General features: G+C 39.8%; 1 long non-coding RNA gene across 7 annotated transcripts in view; it reads left to right on the forward strand.

The window, feature by feature from the left end:
• LOC147616977 (uncharacterized) overlaps nt 1–24,894 on the forward strand; it is a 91,595-nt gene extending 66,701 nt beyond the window's left edge. For 3 of the 7 annotated variants that reach the window (XR_015262310.1, XR_015262309.1, XR_015262311.1), the window contains one exon: nt 23,348–23,492. This is a non-coding gene — a long non-coding RNA (uncharacterized LOC147616977). Of the gene's footprint in view, nt 1–23,347; nt 23,493–24,649 lie in introns of those variants that run through there. The other 4 variants (XR_015262313.1, XR_015262312.1, XR_015262308.1 and 1 more) reach the window with 2 other exon arrangements.
• The last annotated feature ends 1,719 nt before the right edge of the window (nt 24,895–26,613 follow it).

The raw sequence follows: 26,613 nt of genomic DNA on the forward strand, positions 1-26,613 counted from the left end.
GAGCCTGCGCATCTTTACCATCCCAACGAGCTTGTTCAGCAGTGGGTAAAACAGCAGCAACAGTAGAGCTGCTAGAACCTGCAACATCCTCAACAGATCCTACATCCACAGAACCTGGACGTACATCCATACCCTGCACAATGTTCCACACTCCTTTTGCAACCAAAACATGCTGCATCATGTATGCCCAAAGTGGGTAGTTGCTGTCTCCATCCAATTTGTCATCAGCAGATAACATGTGAAATACATCATTGCTATTATCAGCCATGGCCACTGACTGAAACTGATGCAAAAGCTACCTATAATGAAGCAAAGACTGAACAAAAAACAACTCGTGCTATGTAGCACGGTCCACAATAAAGTATGTATGCCTGTTTTGCAGAAAACTGCACTGTCAAAATTTCTGCAGAAAATGACGAAAACACCTGTGCAAAACTTGAAATGCAAAAACGGAGCCCGAAACGACCTCAAATGCGATTTCTAAGAACGCCAAGCCCTATGGGCTTATTTTTCAGAGTATAGGGACCTGCAAGCGCTCGTGAAAGCTCACCTCAATCGGAGAACGTGAGTCGGAGGGTGCTGGCGGCGTAGCCCTAAGAGCCGATGCCTGCTCTGATACCAATTGTTAGAATTAGGGTTGCAGGAAAGCACACAAAGCTTGGAGAAGAAGAAGCAAGAATGCACACAACACAAAGTGTATTAGATTGTGTCAATGTACAAAAGATAAGTTAGCCCTAGAATGATGGGTGTATATACAAGCCCTAGAATGATGGGTGTATATACAAGCCAGGGGAAAAAACCTCCTAAAGAGGGAAAAAGTGCCCCGGCAGTCCTAAGTGTGTTCACACACATCACTGCCTATGTATATGGCAACATTCTTGCAGTGTCAATACTTCTTGGTATAATTTTTAATCTCTTGTGCGAGCTCAGCCTCAATCCGTTGTGTTTCCTCAACCACGTCTGGAATGATGACCCTCATCTTTCTTTCCGTTTTCTTTTTCCTTCCTTTCTTGATATCCTTTATATGCTTGTGTTCCCATGAGGACAACTTGGCCTTCTTACATCTGTCAGCGTTGGTTGCTCTGGAAGGAGTGCCAATTGCATCTGCTCTATTGGTTCAGGTTTTGGAAGGAGTGCCAATTGCATCTGCTCTGTTGGTTCAGGTTTTGGAAGGGTCCTCTATGCCACATGGTTTAAGAATTGTGTCAGGAGGTATGGGTTGCATATCGTGGATTGATGGGCTTTTAGGTAGTTCTCTATTTATTGGTGTATATAGTAGTCCTCCTCCTTCTCTTCATGAACTTTCACAATTCTGTTTAGCAGTACCTGATTGTTGGTGGTCCATTGGCTTCACTTGCATGATTAAATATATTGCCCTACATGCCTTCTCTATGGCCTAATCTCTGATGTTCTCATATCCAGCTCTATTGGAATTATAGGGCGCGTATCTTGACTGGTGGTGGTGGGAACTATAGAGCTTCATGGATTAGATCTTCTGTGATTAGGACCTTCTCTGTTGTGCGCCATCGGCCTTCGTTACCCTGCTTGGTAGCTTTGTCATATGTTTTGATGTACTCGACAGCACAAAGCTCCGTGTTATCGATATTCCTGGGAAGAATCTGTGCCATTCTGTCGAGGCTCACCTTCTCCAGTTTGTCCTTTACTTCTGTCTCTTCTAGGATTTGGAGGCACTCTGGTCTATGGTACTACAACATCACCTTTCCATGTGCCTTATGGATATCCTTTCTAATGATGGCACCATGGAAGGCTTGGGCATATGGGCGCGGAAGTAATTCATCTTTGGTCCCTGTGTTGGCCTCTTCTTCTAACTCACCGAGGAGCCCGTAGCACTGGCCTGTGTCACCACCACGGGGGTCTCTATGACTTCGAGGTTTGAGGTTGACATGTATACATGTAAAGAAGATCAGTCTCTAGATTGGTGGGGTAGGTACCACTCCCTGTATTTTTTTTTTGTATGAATGGCAAGAAGGTTAATCGTGATGAGAAGGGTGTTAGTGGTGGGAGTAATAAACAAGGTGTGTTAGTTGAAGAGGTCAATTATGTAGTGTGTAGGTGTAGGTGCTAAAACCATTAAGTGCAAGTCGTGAGGAGTAATCTTGTGAGTCAGAGAAAACCCGTGAGACAAAAATACATGAGAAGGATTTTCGTGAGACGAAAATCGGTGAGAAGGATTCCTGTGAAGGTTAAAGGCGTGAAAGTTAAAAGCATGAGATAGATTTCCAAGAGAAGGATTTCCGTGAGACAGATTCCCATGAAAGTTAAAGGTCTGAAAGTTAAAACCATGAGACGGACTTCCGTGAGACGAAAATCGGTGAGAAGGATTCCCATGAAAGTTAAAGGCATGAAAGTTAAAAGCATGAGATGGATTTCTGTAAGACAAAAAAGGATTTTTGTGAGGCGGATTCCCACGAAAGTTAAAGGAGTGAGATGAAAATCTGTGAGTTTTAATAGCGTGAAACTATAGGTTTTGGTAGTTTCGTGAAATTGCAGGTTTTTGGTAGTTACGTGAAACTGCAGGTTTTGATAGTTATTTATTTTTTTGGCAGTTCTATGAAACTATAGGTTTTGATAGTTATTTATTTATGTTTTGTTTTTGGTCAAAGATTTAATTAGTGCAAGTTGTGATAAGATCGCCTAGCGGAGTTTACAACAAACTCAGAGCAAAACACAAGAAATCATTTGATGAAAATGCAAATGGTTGTTTAATGTGCAAGATTTTGTTTGCCCAAGACATTCAATTGATCATGATCAAAGTTTGAAAAGATGAAAACAAAAAGAAAAACAAAGAAGGGTCCAAGCTCCCACCTCAATGCGTGAATGTCCAATTAGAGTTCGAAGAAGCGGGGATGCGATGCAAGGAGATTGATTGCATGAGCACACGATGGAAGGCTGATTGCATTGAGCACACGATGGAAGGCTGATTGCATTGAGCACACTATGCAAAATGATGAAAAAAGGAAAGGATTTTGAATTTATGGCACAGTCGTTGGATTGGGCGGCTGCCTTATTGAAGAATGCCATGTGGCCTCTTGCGATTGGCCCATGAGAAGTGACCATTTCACGACATGAAGTATTTTGGACTAGTTCATGGCATGAATTGTTTTGGATTAATTCATGGTGTGAACCTTTTAAGATTGGTTCATGGCGTGAACCTTTTTGTATCCGTTCACGGCGTGAACTTTTTCAGATCATGAGAGTGCAAGATTGATACCTTCTATTTATCTTCATGCTCAGCCATTCAAACATGCATATAAAGGAGTGAGTGATACCCAGTTTTACCTTGTATCCATTTTGTGACTAATGGATACCTTCATCTTTTATTGCCATGGGAACCAAGGTGACACCTTGGCACTTCTGGGTAGGTGTTATTGCAGGCGCTTTAGCTCCATGTGGGAGTATTTAATTCTTCCTTCCACCCAACTGAACAGTTTTACTACTAAGTCCTCTAGATTGGGGCTTTTATCTGTGTCCCTTTCCTAAACTTCCTTTTTTTTCCCTTTAGGGTCCTTGTCTAGCTCCTTGATCGAAGTGGTTACTAGTATTATTTTGGCAATACTCAACCCATCATGTTGAGTTGTCTTCTTCCTCCACACCAGTCAGTGTTTGTATAGTTTGAGCATTGGTTTTAGTTGGGAGTTGGTTCCACATGCTTTTACTACCTTTTCTTTGTATTCGGAGTTGTTCGTTAACGGTGGCCACTAGGTGGGATTTGGGCATCCACATTGTCATATTGCCTTGGTAGTATCTGTGTACCAAAGTAAATCCTTTCGGACACATTACTTATTACGAATGCCTTGTGGAGTGTTGATTTGTTTTTAGTACTGTGAGACCCCTCTGCCCCCTCCGCACATCGGATTCTAGGTGGTTGCAAGATCAGGGTGCCCAGTTTTGTGCACTCAGGCACCCTGTAAACAGTAAAAAAACAGGCATTTGTTTACCTTTAGTGGCTAATCTCTCCTAGTAAATGAAGGAATTTCGTTTCAAGTTCTTTTGTTGGAACATCATATTCAAAGTTGAAAATATACCTGCATAATTTGATTAAGCATTAGATTGTCAAAAGTCCTCATTTTCTTAGGTACAAAGTCAATGTATACACCCTGTCCCAAATTTGAACTGATTCCATAAAATGCTAATATCTTTTACATATAAACTCATATGAGATTCCCACTTTGTACCTTAGATCTTCGCATAATATGGAGCTTAACTTGATTTTTTGAGAAAATTTTAAGATATTTGTCTATTTTCTTTAAATATTTCAAGGTCTTTAAAGTGTTATAATATACGCCACTTTTTGTACCCACAATAGCTACCACTTAAAATCCTCAATCTTGTAGATCAAAAGAGTGGGTAGGTACTGAGACATTAGTAGAATGTGGTGGTTAGTAAAAATTGCAAATCCAATGGTTGGATTTTTAATGATCTCTTTTTTAAAATTCTTCCAGACTATCAGAAGGCCTGCAAATATTAATAATCTAATTAGTATAATTACATTTTTGATGTGAATCATATAAAACCTATAGGGACTAGTGTGCTTGTAATGGTGCATCTATGGAAAAATAAATTGGATCACTCTAAGTATGGAAAAATCCTTTTTTTATCATTTCATCATATTTTTGATTAATTTTGATTAATTAGACTAATTTATATTAATTTAAGTTATATTGGGTTAGTTTAAGGGCAAGCATATTTTCTATTATTTGCTTGATCTTATTTTAAGTACCTTGCCCCCCAAAACTTGCTCTCCAAGCATTGTCCCAGTCCAGCATAAACTGGATAAAACTAGACACCCTGATCTTGCAACAACCCTTCTCGGTTGTTGGCACAGAGCAGATGCAGCTCCCTCTTGCACGGGGCACATTTTCCCACTCGGGGCCTCACCCTCGAATGTCTGGGCACGAGACTAAACTGGTGGTCATTCCGAAAACTGAAACTGAGAAAATTTCCCATGCCCGGAAAACGGGGACGATTCCACCTTTTTGATTTTCTGAACGGGGTCAAGAGACTGAACTATCCTTCACCTGAATAAACCAGATACAAGGAAAAATTATCACTTTATTGAACACTCCCCGCCAGCTATTCCGAACTTCCCTTAGAAAAACACATATGCCAAATGCTCCCTCTAGCATTCTGGCGTAAGACAGTCCTTTAAGAAAACAAGTTTTCAGTTGATTTTCTTTTGAATACAAGGAATATTTCTCGAATTAGAATCCCAAAACTTCTTGATCGGCATTCAAAATTTCATACCAGAATTCCTCGAATTCTATAACCTTGATCCATAGATCAATTTGAAGGGTCTCAAACTTAGTTTTAGATTTGGCGGGAGGTTTTGAGAGTATTTTTCCTAAACTGGTCACACCTTCTTTCCTCGAAACAGGCGAGATGGTTTGGTCTTGGTCATAGTCTGATTTACGATTTGAGTCTGATAGATTTTTCTTGAGCTTGACTTTCTCGAAAAGGTTTGGTATTTTAGTTACCATTTTTCTGAATTTCATTCTTTGACTATACACTTGCCTGATTTTTAAATTAGTTATACAAAATTCCAATGAATAATAAAATGATCATTTATCTGAATATTTTAATCTCGATAAATTTCTCGAATTTTTCATTTACAAATCGTGAGGATATAAAACAAAAGAATATTCTCTCTTAAGTATTTAATTATTAATTTACTCAATACTCATAGAATTTGAACCTAGACTTGAAGAGAATTCAGATTTTGATTTAAAAATTCTTTATGCATCTATTTATGCATAAAAATCAATTCTGATGAAAGTAATACTTTTATAATAATAAAAATTCCTTTATACATATTTTTATGCATAAAATCAATTCTGATAAAAATAACACTTTTATAATAAAAAAATTTTCTTTATGCATAAAAATCAATTCTGATAAAAGTAACACTTTTATAATTAAAAAAATTCCCTATGCATCTTTTTATGCATAAAAATTAATTTTGATAAAAGTAACACTTTTATAATAAAAAGATTCCTTTATGCATCTTTTATGCATAAAAATCAATTTTGATAAAAGTAACACTTTTATAATAAAAAATTTCCTTTATGCATAAAATCAATTCAATGAAAATAACACTTTTATAATAAAAAAAATTCTATTATGCATCTTTCCATGCATAGAATTGAATTCAATGAAAATAACTCTTTTATAATAAAAAAATTTCTATTATGCATCTTTCCATGCATAGAAATTAAATCTAATGAAAATAACACTTTTATAATAAAAAAATTTCTATTATGCATCTTTTTATACATAGAAATTGAATTCAATGAAAATAACTCTTCTATAAAAAAATTTCTATTATGCATCTTTCCATGCATAGAAATTAAATCTAATGAAAATAACACTCTTATAATAAAAAAATTTCTATTATGCATCTTTCCATGCATAGAAATTGAATTCAATGAAAAGAACTCTTTTATAACAAAATTTATATTATGCATCTTTCCATGCATAGAAATTAAATCTAATGAAAATAACACTTTTATAATAAAAAAATTTCTATTATGCATCTTTCCATGCATAGAAATTGAATTCAATGAAAATAACTCTTTTATAATAATAAAAATTTCATAAGCATTACTGCCTCAACACCATAAGCTAGACATAAGGGAGTGTATCATGTTGCTACCTTATATGATGTTCGATATGCTGTCACCTTATACTCCTAGTCCGTTCGACTTACTTCCAAGGTTTTTGTTAAGATAGTACACCAAATTTTGTTTGTACTCTCTACTTGACCATTAGCCTGTGGATAATAAGGTGATGATTTTTGATGGACTACTAAGAATCGAGCAAGTAAATGATCAATCACCTCATTAATGAAATGTGAGCCGCGATCACTAACTAATTCTAATGGGTAGCCTAATCTCGAGATAATTTGCTCATATAAGAATTTTGTTGTTGTTAGTGCATCAGCTTGCTTCGAGGATCTAGCTTCTACCCATTTGGTGAAATAGTCTGTGGCCACGATCAGGGTTATGATGGATGTGCCACTAGACTAATATGTCCAACAAAATCTACCCCCCATTTCTCAAAGGATTATCTTACAATAATAGTGGTGGTGAGCGGCATCTTGTCCCTTTGTTGTGGATAGCAAATCGCTGACATTCCTTGCATCTTTTGACAAATTCTATGGCATCCCCGAATAACGTAGGCCACCATAATCCTTCTTAAACTACCTTGTGAGCCATAATCTCTCCAGCAAAATGCCCTTCGGCTATCCTTGAATGAGCATCATCCAATATCGTGTGAACGAACTCATCTTCTCTCACACATCTTCTTAGAACATTGTCTTTACCTAGCTTATATAGTTCTCCTGCAATTAATTGATAAGGTGCAACAAGCTTGATAAGCGGCCGCATTTTATCTTTGTTCAAGGGTGTTTCTTGCGGAAAACCATAAGCTAGATAATTCGATATCTCCACGCTCCATTTGGTACCATGTCCGTTTGAACAAGGAGGTCATCATCAACACCAGTTGGCTGGTTTCCCATTTGGAATTCTTGACATATGATCAGCCAACACATGCTGTGTCCCTTTCCTTACCGTAACTGTAAAGTCGAATTCCAATAGTAATAGCAACCAACATGTGATTCTTCCCACGGTGCAAGGCTTGTTCACCAAGTATAATAAGGCCTGATGGTCCACGAAAAATATGAATTTGTTGGCCAATAGGTAATGTCGATACTTCTTGACAGTGTAAACCATGGCCAATCCCTATCGCTCTATGGTGGTGTAATTCACCTCTGCATCATTCAATTGTTGATGACTAGTAAAAAAGACTGGATAGTTCAATTTGAACTCGTCGTCGGGCTGTGCTAGTACACATCCAATAGCAAAGTTTGATGCACCAATATGTACATGAAATATAAGGTCCCAATTGGGGGGTCTTAGAATCAGCGCACTAGCCAATGCCTGCTTCAATCGATCATATGCTTCCTAGCATTCGTCAGTCCATTCAAAGACAATGAGTTCCTTGTACAATGGTTGGCGATTTCAGCATTCGTCAGTCCATTCAAAGACAATGAGTTCCTTGTACAATGGTTGGCGATTTCAGCATAGAAGATTATGTGAAGCAGCGTAATACCCAACATGGCCCATAAATCTTTGCACACCTTTGTAATTAGTGGGTGGTGGCAGCTCCAAGATCAACTTGACCTTGTTGTCATCAGTGGATATACCATTCTTTGAGACAATATGTCCCAATATCACACCATATTTGACCCAAAATTAGCACTTTAAAGGGTTTAGGGGTATAGGATATAATCGACATCGCTCAAACACCTTTCTTAAGCAAGCCAGATGGTCTGCCCATCAAGAGTGTACACACAGATCATCAATGAATACCTCCAACCACTTCTGCAAGTAGTCTTTGAAAGATGTGCACATCTATCGTTAGAATGTTGCCGGGGCATTGGTGAGAACAAAGGGCATGACTTTGTATGTAAACGTCCCCCCACATTGTATTGAAAGTTGTCTTATGCTAGTCCTCTGGTGCTATTGACACCTAATTGTAGCCTAAAAAATCCATCCAAGAAGCTATAAGCTATAGCTTCTTCACCCCAACCACTCTCTCCAAAACATATTCCGTATAGGGCAATGGATAATGATCTTTCCTAGTAGCTCGGTTGACCTTTTTAAGATCAACACATACCCTAAGTTTCCAATTCTTTTTTGGCACTATTACGATTGGTGATAACCAATCCATATGTTCTATCTCATAGATGGAATCTGCAGCAATGAGTTTATCTATTTCTTCCTTTACAATTGTCCCATTCTTAGGATTCATCTCGTATAGTTTCTGCGTGGTTGGTCTTGATCCTTCCATGATTGGGTTCATATGCTGCACCACCTTAGGTGGCACACCCTTCATCTCCTTGTAATTCTAGGTGAAACAATCCTTAAATTACTTAAGGAGCGTAACAAGCTCATTTTTTTCAGTTGAAGTCAAGTCCTTAGCAATATATATGGGTCTGGATTTCTCCCTTGGTCCCGTAATATCAACTTCCTTGCCTTCAGTCGAGCCATCGTATGATGTGGAAAACCCATCTTCCTCCGTCAGTCGAACCACTTTCCGTTCATCAACAGTGTAGGTTTTGAAGTGGTCTAGGATTGAAAGCAAGTCGGGTTCATCCTCACTCTCACTTTTTGTTTTAGCCATGACTTTTCTGACCTCTCGCTCGGCTTCTACTAGAGCTTTGTTTCGTTTGCGACACCGAGCTTTCGTAAGCTTAGGTGTTTGCGACACCGAGCTTTGTTTCGTTTGCGACACCGAGCTTTCGTAAGCTTAGGTGTTTCTGACTCTTGAAGGATGACTTTCTCCTTATGTTTCCCCTCCACTGATATCTTACTCAATTACTCGCCCCAATTCTTAGAAAACTCATTATGTACCTTAGTGACTTTGAGGTATCTCAGCCATTGGGCATCCATGGGTTTTCTTTGTAATAGGGCATTTCGTCGGGGCAATATATCATTTCTATTTTTGCCATCTTCTGAGGTGTTGAGCGTTGGTACAACCTTGTGATCCAGTCCCTTCTATGCTAGAGGCCTCCTCTTATGATTCTTCATCAATGGTTTGCCAATTAACCACACAAACAGAGGTCATGGGAACAGTTCCGGATTCCACATATTGGGTCCCTCTGGGTTGCATCACATCTATGGTAGCTAGCACATGCATCCAGTTTTCACTGAAATCTAGAGGAGAAAGTGATGCATACATTTCTGTTTCCTCTTCCTCTTTGGAATTTTCCATCGAAGAGGCTGGCATATTTGTACGGATGTGGTCCAATCCATTGTGACCAAATCATTACCGAACAGTTTCCCTTCCAGGAGGTGTGCTCTCCACGTTCTCATATATATCTTTAAAATTTGTGAATCCTTATGCACATACACATGATCTAATGCCCAAGCGTGCACCAATTTGGATTCTCTCATGAAGGGTCTCCCAATATTATGTCATATGAGTCAGGTTGGCACACAGGAAGTCCACTACCACAAATGTATGATGGTAGCGAAACGTAAAGAGTTTGAGTTTCACATTCTCCAAAAGTATAATGGGTCTTGAAGATGTTCCGTCTACCATTTTAACGATTAGATGTGATCTTTTTAGATTGATTTTTCCCAGCAACATTTTGTGATGATGTTAACCCCCATCCCACCATCCACCAGGATAGCCAGTGCCTGGTACCCCCCATTCTCTTATGTCTGTCCATAGGGTTGGTGAACTGCATAGCAGTTGCCCCAATGGCATTTGCACAGACGTGGATAGTACAGCCACGAGGCTTCCTATGTCTCTGGGTTCTTTGGAAATTGAGGCTTCCCTCCATGTGTGTGTCTCATATCCATCCCTAGGGAAGGAATGGATGGACTCACCCTGCGCATTTTCCTCAACATCCTGGACATTGTGTTTGCTTGAGATCCCTCATTCTCTTTCCCTTGTTGGTTTGTTTCTTGGATACATTGTATCCAAGACCCAATTAGCTCTTAGCTTGGCTTCATGAAGCCGTTGACATTCTTCTACTAAGGCTTTGGCGTCTTTTCCTTATCTCCTCTTCGGCATTTGGGTACTCATCGACTCCTTTAGGGGTTGATGGTCTTTCCATTTGCTCCTCTAGGTCAGGCTCTTTCTTTGTTGATCGCTTGATCCCCTTCTTCTCTCAATTGGGTGGATCTGATGTCCATCATATATTCTTCGGATCCATCTTGGATTGTGACCCTTGTGTCACCCTTACCCACCTTTTTACTCTTCTCCTCCGGCCAGTTCTAGAAATGGTTGCATCTGCTTGGTTCTTCCCGTTGTCCCCCAATTGGGCTTGGGCTCATGTCAGAACATTGAGTGGTGTGAAATTTCTAGGCTTCACAGTAATGGTTCAGATGGTGGCCTAATTAGAAGTGGAAGTTGAACCACTTGCGTGGTATGGACAATCCTTAATCAAATGATCAATACCACATTTAGTACAAGTAAGTATTGGCATGTCATTGGGCAGAGCATTATTGGGGTTGGTGCATATGAACAACATTCTTATTTGGGCTCTCAGCGACTTGATGCAGCCTACCACAGCTAAAACATTGTATAGTAGTCTTCTTCTCATGTTTGAGTTCATGTTCTTACCCTTCCACCGTACCATGGTTTGAAACACAAGTACTGGCGTGTTATTCTGTAGGACATAGAATTCAGGTGCGATCTCCAGAGCTTTCTCATAGTATTCTCCACTAAGTTCTACTTCACGTATACCATATAAATATCTTCTAATGGCTCTTCAATCAATACTTGGTTGATTTTAGCTTGTGGTGGTAGAACAGGTGGTGGTAGAGGTGAAGTGTCCTGTACCCGAAACATCCCCCTAGGCAAATAGGAAGAGTTAGGTTGTCCTGCAATTCTGCAGTGATTTGCACAAGTGGTGCTGGTAAATGGAGCTCTAGGTGGTGCCGGTAGTTGTGCAACTATTTGGAACCTTGGATATCTGCACATTAAAATGTCATGATTCCCTAATTTTACACATAGTCTGCACAATAGAGTAGTGCCCTTACTCTTAACTGTGGACATTAGGTGGTAGTGTGATTCAATCTGCACATGGAGCACCACACCAATTCTCTACAAGGGTAAAGATGGTTATGCCCATGCCCAAATGTTTCTCTTCCCTCCTTTATCTTCAATTTCTCTAGTATTGTGTTATTGAGCTCGTTGTGTTATTGAGCTCGTCAACAACAGTCATGTTTCTGACTTGCTTGCTCTAAGTTCCAATCTCTTTGTGACTCGAAACTCGCAAAGTCGTTTTGCCGAAGATATTCTGACATCTTTTGGTTGTCGAAATTCCACCATATTATCTTCATATTCAATTTCCAGTTTGCAACATGCATCTAGAGTGGCCGGTCAGGCTAGTACCAGATTACCATGCATCTTGGGGTCTCTAACTCCTCTCCAGAAGCAAGGCAATAATTGATCGTCAGTTAGCCTCTCCCGTAGTTTGCACCTTAAATTTAAGTGCTTTAGTTGAGACACATAGTCTCTCATCAACTCCATTTCCTTTTGTTTGATATTATGCAATTGTACCACATGACTCCATCTGTCGCCACTTTTAGCAAAGCTGGGCACAAACACATTCTTGAGTCGTAGGTGAAGTTAACATTATCCTTAGGTTTTAGGGTTCGGAACCACTGATGCACTTTTCTTTCTAGTGTCAGTGAGAGAAAGCACGAATCATTGTCACATCACTGATTGACTGGCCCGCAGGTTTCGTATGTGGATTCAAAAATCTCTACATGTTGAATAGAATCCCCATCCCAAGAGAAATTTTGAACAAGTTTAGAAATGATGTGTGGATTCATTGAGAAGGTCGAGATTCTAGAGCAGTGCCTAGTTCCCTGACCATTCCTCGGCCCATTTCTGTGGCCATATTCAACAGATCCGTCCTTGTTGTTCCATTAAGATCAATGGTTGGATCCACCCTTGGTCTCTAAGGAATTGCTCCCCCCTACCTCCTAGACCTCGTCCTCTTCCTGTGTTGGCTCTTCTAGGCATCTCCAATCCATGGGATGGTCCTACCAATGCACTTTGGAATGGCTCATCATTAGTTGCCTCTGTACGCCTTTGCAGAATTAAGAGTTCCATGTCTTGTAGGAACATAGGATGATTGATCATCTCCTCGATGTCCTTTTTGGTGTAGAGACGGTCCTCCACTTCGCTCGTCGCTCTTGCTAGATTATTGTTGCCATATATATAGACAGTGATGTGTGTGAACACACTTAGGACCGCCGGGGCACTTTTCCCTCTTTAGGAGGTTTTTTCTCCCGGCTTGTATATACGCCCATCCTTCTAGGGTTAACTTATCTTTGTACATTGACACAATCTGATACACTTGTGTTGTGTGTATTCTTGCTTCTTCTTCTCTAAGCTTTGTGTGCATTCTTGCTTCTTCTTCTCTAAGCTTTGTGTGCTTTTCTGTAACCCTAATTCCAACAATTGGTATCAGAGCAGGCATCGGCTCCCAGGGCTACGCCGCTAGCACCCTCCGACTCATGTTCTCCGATTGAGGTGAGCTTTCACGAGCGCTTGCAGGTCCCTATACTCTCTGCAGATCGGCTCGTAGTGCTCTGCGTTCTCAGAAATCACATTTGAGGTCGTTTCGGGCTCCGTTTTTGCATTGCAAGTTCTGTACAGGTGTTCGTCATTTTGTGCATAAATTTTGACAGTGCAGTTTTCTACAAAACAGGCATACGTATTCTATTGTGGATCGTGCTACATAGCACGAGTTGTTTTCTATTCAGCCTTTGCTCCATTACAGATAGCTTTTACATCAGTTTCAGTCAGTGGCCATGGCTGATAACAGCAATGATGTATTTCGCATGTTGTTTGCTGATGACAAACTGGATGGAGACAGTAACTACCCACTTTGGGCATACATGATGCAGTATGTTTTGGTTGCAAAAGGAGTGTGGAACATTGTGCAGGGTATGGATGTACGTCCAAGTTCTGTGGATGTAGGATCTGGTGAGGATGTTGCAGGTTCTAGCAGCTCTACTATTGCTACTGTTTTACCCACTGCTGAACAAGCTCGTTGGGATGGTAAAGATGCGCAGGCTCATGCCTTGATTGCACTTTTTGTCAAACGTAACATCACTCCACATATTCGTTCAGCTATAATAGCAAAACATGCTTGGGATATTCTAGCTGGTTTATATGTAGGTCGTAACGAGGCAAAAATATCTTACCTGTGTAAAGAGCTAGAATCGAAGATTATGCAGGAAGATGATGACATGAATGTTTTTCTTGCTGAGATTAAAGACCTCAAGGAACAGTTGATTTCTGCAAGGAGATTATTCCTGATCATTCTCTTGTGCAGACTGTTCTTGATGCTTTACCTGAGTTATATCAGACTTTTGCTTCCACGTGGAGACTTGTTACTGAGGACAGACACCTGATGTTGTCAAGTATGATACTTTAGTCAACAAGCTCTTGCAAGAAGCGCAGTCCAAGCAAAACAGGGCTAGGCAGCGTGCAGTTGATCAGGCATTTGTTGCTCCCCCAGCCAGAGAAGAAGTGGTAAGGCAGCCCCTTCCACTGTTTCTTCTCCTATTAGTAGGTCTACAACTTCTTCTCCTTCCACAGGTAGCAACAATAAGTCTGAGAAGGCTCTTGATAAAGGCAAGAAAAAGACCAGGTGCAACTATTGTAAGGCAAATGATCATGTCATTAAGAATTGCCCTAAGCTAAAGGCTAAAGAGGCAAAGAAGAAAGAGTCAAATGCAGCCACAATAGCGGATGCTTCTACAAATGTAGATTCTGCAAATGTTGTGCAGGATACAGAATGGGCGTTTAGCGTATATTGTCAGTATGACCCATCTGTACATGATGCATATTTGACAGTTTCTGTTGACTCTCATGTTTGGTATTTTGATAGTGGTGCTACAAAGCACATTACCTCGCATCATGATATGTTCACTTGTCTTGAGGCTGTCCCTAATGGGAATACTGTCACATGTGCCAATAATGCTTCTTACCCAGTGAAGGGCATTGGTAAAATTATGCTTACTACTCCAAATGGCAGCGCTTTCACACTTTCAGATGCTTTGTATATGCCAGGGTAAAGAAGAATCTATTGTCTATCTCTGCGCTTGCTAGACTTGGACTTGTAGTCAAATTTGTGGATGACAGATGTATTGTTCATGATTTGACTTCTGTTGATACGATTATTGTATCTGGCACCTTGTTTCATGGGCTGTATAGGCTCAATTCTTATGACAAGTGTGTGGAAGATTCAGCAAAATTCATTGCAGTTTCTGATGAAAATGCAGTTTCAGATGCAAAACTATGGCATGCTCCTTTTGGTCATCTGAACTTTGCTAGTTTGTTGCGTTTGCAGAAATTTGATATGGTTGCTTCATTGCCCCCTCTTGAGGCACCATTGAAACATGTTTGTGAAGGCTGTATTTTGGGCAAAATGTAGCGTTCTGCGTTTCCAAAGGATGGTTCTGTGTGGGCCACTCGCAAATTGCAACTTGTACATAGTGATGTATGTGGGCCTATGCAAACTCCGTCATTTGGTAAACACTTGTACTTCATGACTTTCATTGATGATTCCTCAAGGCATGCATGGGTATATCCACTGAAGGCAAAGTCCAAAGTGTTTTTGTGCTTCAACAAACAGTTTTTGCTTATGGTTGAAAATGTATCCAATTGTACTGTGGGCACCCTCCGTTGTGATTGAGGGAGGAGTACATGTCTAAAGAGTTTGATGCACTGGCTAGTCATGGGGTAAAACACCAATGTACAGTGCCATATACCCCTCAGCAAAATGGTGTTGCTGAGAGGAAAAACAGGTCACTTATGGAGTTGGCACCGATGTATGGTTAAGAGCCAAGCTTTGCCACATGCATTTTGGCTTGAGGCTGTCATGTGCGCTGCATATGTACTCAACAGGTGTCCCACTAAGGCCTTGTAGTCTGTTACTCCATACGAAGCTTGGCATGGCAGGAAGCCTTCTATTGGTCACTTTCGTGTCTTTGGTTGCTTGGCCTATGCTTTAGTGCTTGTGCAACAACGTAGAAAATTGGATGATAAGGCTGTCAAATGCATTTTTGTTGGTTACAGTGCTAAGAGCAAGGGTTACAGATTGTACCAAAGATGTTGTTTTGTGGAAGATGATGTGCATCCTTTGTTATCATGTACCAAAGAGACAGGTGTGAGCTCACGGGATGTATTTGATACGTTGTTGCCTCTGTTTACAGGTGGGAATTCAAATGTAAGTCCTAATGAGGCAAATATTCAGCCTCTGCAGATTTCAAACGACATCATAGATTAGCCAATTTTTGATGCACATTTACAGGATGTAATTTATGAGGATAGGGCTGAAAATGAGCAGGCTAGAGATATGCCTAAATGGCTGGTGCAAACCTTGCGTGATAGTAAAATTGATGCACTTATGTCTAGTCATACTCGTTCAGGTTTTCAGCATGCCTCTTATGCATCAGATTGTTATGTTTTGGCTGTGTCTAGTATGTGTGAAGAGCAAGAACCTCTTTCATTTGATGAGGCACAAAAATCAGAAAATTGGTTGACTGCAATGCAAAGTGAATATGATGCTATAATGAAGAATGGTACATGGTCTTTGTGTGATTTGCCTATTGGTAAGAAGGTCATTGGATGTAAGTGGGTTTTTAAGTTGAAACAAAAGTCAGATGGCAGTGTTGATCGCTATAAGGCTAGACTTGTTGCAAAGGGTTATGCTCAAGAAAAGGGCATTGATTTTGATGAGACCTTTGCTCCCACTTGTCGTATGACTACCATTCATAGCATTTGTGCATTGGCAGCTCATAATGGTTGGAATGTACATCAGTTGGACATAAAGACTGCGTTCTTGAATGGAGATTTGCATGAGGAGGTGTATGTATCGCAGCCTCATGGTTTTGTTCAAAGAGGGCAGGAAAACAAAGTGTGCAGGTTGAAAAAGGCTTTGTATGGTTTAAAGCAAGCTCCACAAGCTTGGTATGAAAAGATACATGCATATTTGACTGCACATGGTTTTCAGAATAGTCCAACAAAAAGCACTTTGTATGTTAAATGTGTGGATGATGTACATCTAATCATTGCTCTCTATGTCGATGACATGCTACTCACAAGACCAAATGAAAATCATATTGCTGATTTTAAGGCTGATTTGAATGCCTCTTTTGAGATGTCAGATTTGGGACATTTGCATCATTATTTGGGGATACAATTTAAGCAGTGTGATGGAAGTATTGCTTTGTGTCAAACAAAGTATATTGAGACATTGTTGTGGAGATTTGGCCTTGAAGACTACAAGCCAATTGCTATACTCCAATGGAGACAGGTTTGAAGTTGAGTCTTCATGATGCTAGAGATCACTTTGATGTCACACTCTATCAGACAGCTGTTGGTTGCCTCATTTATATATGCATCACGAGGCCGGACATTCAGTTTGCAGTCTCACAGGTGAGCAAGTTTATGCATAGCCCAGGGTCTCAGAATTGGAAGACAGTTAAATGCATTGGAAGGCAGTTAAACGCATCTTTCGCTACTTGAGTGGCACCATACATCTTGGTTGTTTTATCCCAAGGGGGGATCGTTGCCGCTAAATTTACATGCTTTTTCGGACTCAGATTGGGCTGGTTTGCTATGACACAAGAGTGTCCACAAGTGGTTTTTGTTTTATACTCGGTAGCTCATGCATATCTTGGTTGAGCAAGAAGTAACCTACTGTGGCCACTTCTAGTTGTGAAGCTAAGTACAGGGTAGCTTTCACAGCTACGGTTGAGTGTGTGTGGCTCAGACAGCTTATGGCTGACTTGGGTGTTGGACAGGAGTCTGCCACCTCTATCATTGATAGTCAGAGCGTATTGGCAGTTGCGAGAAACCCAGTTTTTCATGCTCGCACAAAGCACATTGAGGTGCATTATCACTATGTTAGGGAGAGACTCTCAGCAGGAGAGATCAGCTTGGCCTATGTGCCAACACAGGACAACCTCGCCCCGATCTTTTCACAAAGGTGCTTCCTCGTGAGAAGTTCGAAGCTTTCCGCAAAGCTTTGGGCTTGCTCCCCTATGTGGACTGATCTACTTCGGGCATGGCACTTCCCTATACATGAGTGCCAGCTCTCGTTCACACCATCACTCCTAGGGGAGATTTGTTGCCATATATATAGGCAGTGATGTGTGTGAACACACTTAGGACCGTCGGGGCACTTTTTCCCTCTTTAGGAGGTTTTTTCCCCCGGCTTGTATATACGCCCATCCTTCTAGGGCTAACTTATCTTTGTACATTGACACAATCTAATACACTTGTGTTGTGTGCATTCTTGCTTCTTCTTCTCCAAGCTTTGTGTGCTTTTCTGCAACCCTAATTCCAACAATTATCCTCTTCTTCTAGGGTTACAATCTCTTCATCTATTGCTCTGGGCTCTTCATTTATGGGTTATAAGTTTGAAATTTCTCCCTCACTTCTTCCCATGACTATTTTTGGCTCCTTACCCCATGATTGGAGTAGGTTTACACTTCCTAACTTTTTTTTTAGCTCTTGCCCTTCGAGTATCGAGCTCTTATTTCCTTAAGCTCAACTCTCATAGCTGTCGTTCCATATCAATCCTTTTTAGATCTAACTCTACTTCCTCTGAGGTTGGGAAAAATACTTGACCCGTTCTAGCCACACTTTTCATATCTCTTTTCATTATGGGGTGCTGGTGTTTGATAGCCTGACTTTGACTTTTGGATGGACACTTCTTGCCTTGGACCAAGTCCCCAGCGCTGGTTGATAGACCCATGCTCACAAATTGCGCTTCTTCGTCATGGGCTGGTTTGGAGACCAAAAAATCCCTAGGCGATATCAATGATACCACTAGATCTGGTTGGGGAGGGTGGTTCCTCCTCTTTCCCAAACCCAGATTATCGTAGCCATTCTTCCATGGATTCTTCACTACTAGTTTTAATGGTGGTCAGATTCTTTAAGACACTCAAGTGAGTGCTTACTGAGTGGCCTGAACCCACACTTTTTTTATAGGAAGATCCTGGGTGATTTGATGCACTATCATCAGATGTAGGGTTGTCTCCAATGAGCTTTCCAGACCTTAAGTGCATGTATGTATGATTTGATAAGCTATTTTGCTATCCCAATTAAGTTTTGATCAGATTCTGTCAACTTATTTCTGAGGCCGTGAGATTACAGAGAGCAGTTTACAGCATGAAGTGTCAGAAAACAATTCATATCGTGAACGATTTTCTACACTTTCACGTGTTTAAATTTTTTACTTTAGGATCAGAATTCCATGTTACCTTCCTTAGCCTTAATCTGATTATACCAAGTTCATGAGTTTGATTTGATTAAGGCGTGAGATTGCAAAAAAAATTCACGTTGTGAAGAGATAAGATTTCACATCGTGAAAAGTAATTGGTTCACGTCGTGAACCAAAAAATAGTTCACGCCATGAAGGGATCTAAAATGGTTCACGTCGTGTGAAGAGTTCTTAAATAGTTCACGTCGTGAACGATTTTCTACACATTCACAATTCTTAATTTTGTCAGATCTCGTGGTGTCAGAGGTGTTAGGATAAGGTTACCTATTTTTGGCAAGGTAATCCCGTGAATTGCAGTGTCGATGCAGGGAGTTGTTCACGGCGTGAAGTTGTAGAAAATGGTTCACGTCGTGAATGATTTTCTTGCAATTTCACGTGGGAACTTGTCGCGTTGACTAATGTGATTTTGGGTGCAAAATGCTTATCCAACTATTTCCAGAATGATTATGCCATACCTAAGGAGGGAGTGTAATACAAGTTCAAGACAATGGCTCCTTATTTTTTTGATTTTTGTGAATTTTTGAAAAAGAAAAATAGAACACCAATATGCTCGTTCACGTTGATGATTCCAGTGATGCAAATATCAAAAGTAACTAGAAAAAACAATAAAGCTCTCTTCCAAGACCACTCCACCACACACATACACAACAAACACAACCAACTTCTCACGATTTTTTACTTCCACACAAATCTTATCTATATCATTTCCTACATAATGCACTACCAAAATGCAAAGGCAATCATGAATCTTATGCAATGGGCACTGAAACTCTAAGAGGAAGGAAGAAACAAAAGTGTTTCCCCAAGAGTGGCACCAAAAATGTTACGAGCTACCACATCTCCAAGAAGGAGCTCAATGCATTCACGTAAAGGAAGAGAAATAGAACACAATTGTCGTAGGACACTTACCAATGCTTCGAACCTTGAGTTCCTTCAGGTCTCCAAGCTCACTTGTTAAGCTCCACCTCCACGCTATCACCGTAGAGTCGCTCGCACCGTCGCATAAGGCAGTCACTTTCTCTCACTCTCCCACACAAGCATGAAACATACAAGCATAGAAGAGGCACAAATACTATAATGCTCTCTCTCAGTGTCTCTCAAGACACAAAGAAGAGCTCTCAATAGCACAATGGGAGATTACGTCTTTTCAGTATGAGAAAATGTCTTATATACATTTGGTCCTTATTCACACTTGGACACCCAAAACTTACTTAGCTAAGGCCTCGGGTGGCCAATATCTGATAATGTATAACTTTTATAGTGCCTTTTCTTGACACTTATTAATGTCCTCAATTGGGCTACCACACCTCCAAGAGGGAGCTTAATGCATTCACCTAAACAAAGGACAATAAAACACAACTGTCGTAGGGCAGTTACCAATGCTTCAAACTTGAGTCCCTTGAGGTCTCCAAGCTCACTTGTTAAGTTCCAAACCTCCAAGATCCACCTCCAGGCTATCATCGTAGAGTCACTCGCACCGTCGCACATATAAGACAATCACTCTCTCTCACTCTTCCACACAAGCATGAAACATACAAGCATATAACAGGCATAAATGCTACAATGTGTTCTCTCAATCTCTCTCAAGAAACAAAGAAGAGCTCTCAATAGCACAAAGGGAGATTGTGTCTTTTCATTATGAGAAAATGCCTTATATACATTTGGCCCTTATTCACACTTGGACGTCCAAAACTTACTTAAGGCCTTGGGTGGCCAATATCTCATAATGTATAACTTTTATAGTACCTTTACATGAAACTTATTAATGTCCTCAATTGGAGGAGCATATTTGTTAATCTAAAATGGGATTAATAGCTATATACATAGATTAGAATAATGGTATGAAGGGTGTCATTGCTGTAAATTTAATGTATAGACAGCTATGGCCATTAGTGTACTTCACGACTCATTAATCAAAGCTCAACAAGACTCTGTGTGCTTATGGACATCATAGAGAGCAGTCCATATGTACATAAAATAAGTGGACAGCTCTATGTGGAGTTTTTCTTGTGTGAGATACTTTTTGGGATTGCAACGATTGTACTTCCGCATTCATGAGGCAAGTCAAAAAGATTTCCAACAACCCATATATTGCTTCATACATGATTTCGGGGAGACGAAATCTTTGGGTGGGGATGGGTTTGTAATGAAGGGGGCTTGGACATAAGGAAAGCCCATGGACATTGATATGGCCAAGCAAGTATGGAGACCCAACATTAATAAGCGTGAAAAGGTAGACAAGTATACAAGTGAACAAATTATAATTAAGAACAACTAATCATTTAGTAATCAAATCATACTTTCTTGGAGCTTCAAGCTTCCATGGCTATGGTGGTACTCTCTTGAGTGTATGTGATACTCTCTTGAGTGTATGTGTACTCCATTATGAGTACATTTTCTTTCTCTCTCTCTGTCTCTCCATCACTACAAGGAAGTGATTTTATGTCAGCACAGAGAATCAAGCAATTGCTATCTTCATCAAGGCATTGGGTATAAGGAAACTCCGCAAGTTCATGAGCTTACTTAGAGTGTAGAGTATAGAGTTGAGCTCAAGGAGGAGTGTTAAGATATCAAGCTTAACTAGTACAGATATGGAGATACGCACGTGTGTGTGTGTGTGTGTGTACACGCATGCTTGTAAAAGAAGCTCAAGTTCGCCGTCTTTTCTGTAAACGAAGCTCAAGTTCGCCGTCTTTTCTGCATTCTTCTCACGATGCTTTATAAGACAAGTCAAGATGGCATCTCATGAGAAGATGCATTCACACAAGGATAAATTCTTCACTGTTCTTGAACAAGTTCATTTTGGCATCGCCAGAAGTTTGCAATACACATCGTAGCTCACAAGATTCTCCAAGTTAGCCTATGTTGAACTAGGCTCTTTGGAGATGTGATAAAACTCGTTAAAATTTATGATGAATGCCAAAGGTCGGCTTTGGCCCAAGAGAAGTATCACATGCCCTTGAAACTTGTAATTTTAGAACAATTATTTGAAAAGTGGAGTATAGATTTTGTTGGTCCAACTAAAAGAATATAGGCACATTACATCATAACTACTTCACAAAGTGGAATGAGGCCACAACTACGCAATAAAGAATACTACCCTTCAACATCCCAAGTCTCATTTGGATAAAGAGAATTTCACTCCTCTCTCTCTCTCTCTCTCTCTCTCTCTCTCTCTCTCTCTCTCTTGCCTCTCTCTCTCTCTCTCTCTCTCTCTCTCTCTCTCAATAAATGCAACCCCACAAATGTCAAGGAATTCGAAGAGTAAAGACAATTTCTCTCTCTCTCTCTCTCTCTCTCTCTCTCTCTCTCTCTCTCTCTCTCTTGCCTCTCTCTCTCTCTCTCTCTCTCTCTCTCTCTCTCTCTCTCTCTGTCTCTCTCTCAATAAATGCAACCCCACAAATGTCAAGGAATTCGAAGAGTAAAGAGAATTTCTCTCTCTCTCTCTCTCTCTCTCTCTCTCTCTCTCTCTCTCTCTCTCTCTCTCTCTTCTTAAATCAAAATAAGGACAACTCTTAAATCTATTCGTTTTTTGTCTTTGAAATCTCTATTATATATGCAAGTTCTATAATAAAATATATATGAAAAGTAATTCCCGAGAATCAGAGTTCTCAACTGGTTGGTTTTTCTTAATTCAGCCCCGTACAAATACACTAGAATGCCCTTTTTTTGGAGCACTGCCCATGCCCATGAGAGGATTTTTTTTTTTTTGGAGCACCAACTTCCTTCCAAAATAAAAAGTAAAAAAATATGTGTCCACAAATGATGACCAAGCCACTGGTGTTTGCTGAAAACATTTTTGGATACAAATACATAAATTCAGAAATTTAGAAGGTTTTCAGCTGAATTCAAATTCCCAAATTTCTTAAAATCAAGGGAAAAAAAATTTATAGTATTTTAAGCTCCTCTCTAAATGAAAAGAGCTCACCTTCTGGTTACCGAAAAAGAGACGCGTCAATATGTAGAGCAGGACCACGAAAACACCCACGGCATTTATCACCAGGGATTGAACATCCGTGGTTTGGATAGCAAATATCCCCCACAAGATAAAGCTGGAGAAGGCTACTGCAAAATCAGAAGTTACTACCTCCACCTCCCCATTCTGGTAGATCTGCCATGCCCTTGGCCTGCAAAACAACAGAACTCAACTTCAAACTCTAAAAAGACAAGAGTTGCCACCTTAAATCCACCTTTCCCTAAGAAATCCACAAGATTTGCCCAACCCAAATCACAATTCTTGAGTCTCAATTTGTGTCTAGAGCTGCACACTTTCATCAATCATGTACTCCTTACGTGAATATGCAAATCCTGAATCTAGCCGTCCCCCTATCACGATGAAGGGCAAACGCCAAGTACCTGTATGCAGATGGAGGCAGCATAGACAAATATCCATGTACCACCAGAGGCTGGTGTGTGTGTGTGTGTGTGTGTGGAGAGAGAGAGAGAGAGAGAAATCGAGATCGATTTCCCCGGTCAAGATAACAACTCTGCTAAACTTGCTAGACAACAGAGGATATGAAAAAGAGTACTTACAATAAGGAGAGAATGACGGTTATCACAGAAAAAATGTCCCCTGCAACGAAAATATATATCAAGAGGTTTTTATTAGACGACATCACCATTAAAACTTGAGGTCCAAGGAAGAAGGATTAAGTACAAAATATCTACTCTAGGAGGAAGTAGTACTTGACAGGCCCAGAAGCTCGAGGATGTCCATAGCTCGGCAGGTAAGAGGGGCGGGGGGGGACTGTATTAACGTCGACAGAATGCAACACGAGGGCATATACGACGACTGACGGCGGTGGAGGAATAAACCGACTTCCCCACCAGAAATTTGAGGTTGACGTTGAACACCCCTCTCGAAGTTTTATTTTACTTCTTATATAATACATACTCCCAAAATAATAATAAAAAGGACATCACAAAAAAAATTCTGTCCCGTTTTCATAAAGAAACTTTTTTTCTTCTTTGGTGGCTAGAAATCCATATCTGCAGTAAATTAACTACCTGAGTGAAAAAATACTGCAAATGCAAAAGTACGTACATTTACTCTTAAAATTTATCAAAAAGGTTTTTACTAAATTTGAACAAGTTCTAACCTAAGTTGAACCCATATTTTCCCAAACCCTGTAACTAGTTGTTGGATGATGGATGAAGACAAAAAATAGCCGTATGCTAGCAACAATAAATGATAATATGGTGTACACTGCTACCATAAATATGACAAGAGTTGCCACCTTAAACCACCTAGTTACCTAAGTAATCCACAATGATGTTATTATGGCCGCACCTCATTTAAAGTAATCCACCGAACTAACTAATCCACTTACAATTACAGTCAAACGAAATTAATTTCCCATCTTTTAGGGGGGAAAAAACAAACAAACATCATCAACGTATTAAAAACATAGATCTACTCTCCCCACACGTGTAAACACAAACCCTCTTTCACAACAAGGGTAGAAAAGAAAAGGAGGACTCTGAGAAAAGAAAAAACAGTAAGGGTTGTAGTACTGCTATTTGTGAACGTGGGTTTAGTATCCAAAATATCATAAAGTCCAAATTAATAAATTCTCTCACCACTAAAAGTGCCTCTACTCTTTGTTAATGAGAGTTTTAATCAAAGGTCCCCCCCCCACAAGCGGAGTACGACGTTGATGAAGCAATTATGCTTTGGCATGATGATGTGAAGACTACAAAAGGCATATCTACTGCTCTAAGTATAGGAAGTTTTCTTCTCTTCTTATGCTAAATTTATAAGTGTAATTTCTACATTTAACTTCATGATTGTATGAATGTTGTTAGGTATACAATGTGTAATGAGAATAGAGGATTGCAAAGATGATGCAAGAAGTTCAATCTCATGAAACTATTAAAGATGGTGGATATTATGAAAAAAGCAAATTCTTCCTTTGATATCATGCAAGGAGTTTCATTTTTATGGAAAAATTTGATGATGGTGTCTAATATGAACAAAGCAAATTCCTCTTCCATTGTAAAACCATCAAGTTGCTCTTCATGATGAGAAACGATTATCTTTTTTCCTCCAATTTGTCCTTTGATTGTGGCTCTAAATCTTAAAGTTTTTAAATATTTTGTTACATTTTTTAGAAGTAATTTGAAGGTTTTTCAAATGTTAAATGGTTGTAAAGCCCTTTGCATACCTTCTGCATTAGTAGGAAAAAATTATTTTACATCTATGTTAGTGACAAAACCTTCTCAATTAGAAAGCAAAGGTGTTCTTAAAAACATTTATTTCAAGCACTGGATCCGCGGCAGTTGCACGTTTTTGGGTTTTTGCACTTATTTAAAGGGCAAGAAAGATCTGAACTTTTGAAGACATTTTTAGTGAAGGGTAACTTTGTACAAATCCATAGTTTTGAAGGGTGAATATGAAGCCTACTCGTCAAAAAAATTACAAGTTATATATTATATTATAAGCTAAACTTATGAGATAAATACTAAAGTGTATATTATAAGTTTATATATAAGCTAAAGATTAAAGACTCGTGGTGGTCACATTACCAATGACCAATGATATGGATGGTATGGTGCATCATCATGCCAAAGTATTCCAAAAGCAAAGAAAAACGATGGTAATGTGCCTAATGCTGTAAAGAACATGAGGCCATGTGTATTGACGGTTTGTTGAAAAGCTGTAAGGATTTGGTAAAAGCTTATGTACAAGGTCTTGTGGACATTTTGAATGCTCATTGCTATGACCATCATGGTCTTGGGTCGTGGGAAAATAAATCCCAGCCAACAAATCAACAAGCTTTGTTTTTAAAGAATGCTTTTACTCAAATGAAAGCAAATGAGTTGATGACACATAAGCACTGAGAATGTTAAAAAATAGACGTCCAATAAAATCTTGACACATCAGCACATAGAATGCTAAAAAAATAGAGAACTAATAAAAATTTACCACATCAACAAGGATAATTTACAAAAATTTATCCCACTCCCCAAGACCATGATGGTTGGGACACGCCATTGGCCTTTCCCTAGGAAAATGGGTCATTGGCTAGTGCCAACTCCCCATTTTCCTTACCTTACACCTTCCCCTCTTTAATGCGGCTAAACTCTTTAGCCTATTCCATTATATGGAGGATGAAATAAAGAGGGAAGAGAATGCAAAACGGTGGCTTAAGAATCTCTTGCACCATCTTCAAAACCAAATAAGGAAAATGCTCTTCTACATATTGGTAATGATGCATGTTTTTGGGAATTATATGCATTTGTTAACACCTTGTGGCTTAGTTGCAAAATGAATTTTCCATGAAGGAGGCTTGGAGAATGTTTTGCCATAGGTAATCATGGCAAGATGGTTTTCCTAATCTCATGAAGCTATGGCAAGAGGTTCTTGTCATCCTAGTGAGTACGATGGCATGTGAAACAGGTTTATCAAAACAAAACCTCATCAAGGATGATATGCGGACCTGACTTTCAATCAAAACATTGGAATTATATGCATTTGTTAACACCTTGTGGCTTAGTTGCAAAATGAATTTTCCATGAAGGAGGCTTGGAGAATGTTTTGCCATAGGTAATCATGGCAAGATGGTTTTCCTAATCTCATGAAGCTATGGCAAGAGGTTCTTGTCATCCTAGTGAGTACGATGGCATGTGAAACAGGTTTATCAAAACAAAACCTCATCAAGGATGATATGCGGACCTGACTTTCAATCAAAACATTGGATGATGTCACGAGTGTCACTTACAGGTCCTGTGAGATGGACGATATGGAGTGGGATCGGGTTTTTAAGATA

The sequence above is a fragment of the Cibotium barometz genome, chromosome 37, assembly GCF_041138505.1.
Source record: "Cibotium barometz isolate CiBa-2024 chromosome 37, ASM4113850v1, whole genome shotgun sequence".
In the NCBI taxonomy this organism is placed as follows: domain Eukaryota; kingdom Viridiplantae; phylum Streptophyta; class Polypodiopsida; order Cyatheales; family Cibotiaceae; genus Cibotium; species Cibotium barometz.